Genomic DNA, 2,253 nt, shown 5'->3' on the forward strand with positions numbered 1-2,253 from the left:
TCCCGTTTGTGACAATTATTCATCAAAATGTATGTAGGTTGAAAAGGAGTCTTCCTTTGGCAGTAAAATCATACTTCAACAGAGCCTAAGTCTTTTAAAAAAGAGATCATATCAAATAAAATATAGTTATTTATTGTACAAAATGAATGTCAACTATCAGAAGATAGAGCTATTCGCCGAGCAGTGTTATTATGATTTTGATCCAGCACAGTGGCGGATTCAGAGGTGGGAAATTTCCCCCCACGGCAAAACTTAAAGTTGACGAAGAAAAACCAAGAATCTGCGGGCGACAAGCGCGACAATTTATGCGTGAGAACTTGCAAAAAATACTATAAGGCTTTAGTGTATATTCCTCAGTTGGATCCAATCGACGAAGATTTGAAAACGCGCTTTTCTAATGAAGTATTGGATGGATTTCAACTGAGTTTGCTGCTTCTAGAAAAACTATGTGCTTTGAAAACCAAAAAAAATGCAAAATCTTATTGACTGCTTGATAAATAGATTCGAAGTTCTTTTGGATAATAATAACGCCGTGCGACGTTTGAAGCTCAAAAGTGAACTTGATCACTGGCAGTGCCATTTGAGGCAGAAGCAAAAGTCAAAAGACAAGAAGTTACTGCATTGGAATCGTTGAAGAACTGCGATGTAGACATATACTCCATATTTCATAGTTTTCTTCGCATATTCTGCACACTTGCTGTGACGAATGCGAGCTTTGAGCACTCTTTTTCGACACTTCGCCGCATGAAAACGTGGCTGAGGACGAACATACTTCATACATTGAAGTCACTGCAAAAGAAGTTCTCGAAAAATTCTCAAAACTTGGCCAACATCGTTTTGTTTTGTAAAATTTTTGGACTGACTACAATATTATACATTGCAATGAAGTACTTTTGTCACCCACACGCAAATTAATTGTCAAATTCGATTTGCGCGACGCATTACGCGCTGCGTAAAATATTCGGTCGACGTAAGCGCCCAGTAGAGTTGGCAATTTGAGCAACCATGGATCGTTTTCACACCACGTTTGCTCTAGTGAATAAAGCGCATCCTCAGAGACGTCGTACAGGGCGCCCCGAAGACACTTTTACTGCTGTGGAGTATCAAAGAAGGCCGAATGAGTTCATCTATCATCGCGCGCCTTCAATTGGAGCTGTGCCCATACACTTTATGGAAAATTTTTCAGTAGGATTTTGGCTCTCGGGCTTACAAAATCCTAATCTTGCAAGAATTAATGCCGCAGGAACAACACCCGCATTACACGTTCGGTAATGGGCGTTGAAGCTGACTCTCGCTTGAATAAGTACATTAATAATCCAGTAAATCGATTGTCTACGTAGATAAGCTCGAGACAATTGACGCCTTGGCAGAGATTGGTCGGCACGTTTTTGCTGTGGTCGAAAATTGTTATTGTCGGCTGGAAATCTACTTCCAATAGAGTTTGAATAACCTTTTATATCAAATATAGGTCTTTCCCATGAGATTATTGGTCTAGCCCAAAACCTTATATTATTGTACAACTAATAATTATATTAATCTAAGTTCACTAAACCACAAACATTTTTGGCTTCTTGTTCTTTAAATATAATTTTTATATTGCATATTGAGTGGTGACCAACGTTTTTCGTTAAAAAAATATTTAAACTAATATTACCATTTATGAGAATTGGAAGTCGTTAGCAATAACAAAGGCGAGGGGGCAAAGCTTTCGCGTCTCTATAATTTTCACAAAGCCGTTGCGTGCAATTGAAGTGTGTCTATTGAAAAAAATATTACTTGCTTAGAGCTCGCAGAGTTCAAGATCTCACTTTAGGATTTGCGAGTTAAACGAATAACCCCACTTTGGTACTGGTGGCATTTCTCACACGGCACTTATAGAAGCTCACACCCCAAATAAATTGCGTACTTCCATATAAGTGAATCTCCGAGCACAATTAGAGACCGCTGAGAACTTAAGAGACATAAGAGATATGCTAGGTGGCCAACTTAACGCCGACCACAAATTGCTAACAAGTGTGCGCATACTTTCTTCTGAGATCAGGCAAATTATTGTTATTATATTTTTTCCATGTCATCGCTCGTGCTCAACAACTCAAACTTACTCACATTTGCTCACAGGTATCAAAAGAGCTAATCAAAAAGCTGCCCACTGTTGCCGCCCGCTGGCTCTAGCTACAAATCCGACTACGACAACTCAGTAGCCAACTTACACAACCGGAATATATAAGCAATAGAGGACGGTGCTGCGCAGCA

This window comes from Bactrocera tryoni, chromosome 2 (assembly GCF_016617805.1).
Source record: "Bactrocera tryoni isolate S06 chromosome 2, CSIRO_BtryS06_freeze2, whole genome shotgun sequence".
In the NCBI taxonomy this organism is placed as follows: Eukaryota; Metazoa; Arthropoda; class Insecta; order Diptera; family Tephritidae; genus Bactrocera; species Bactrocera tryoni.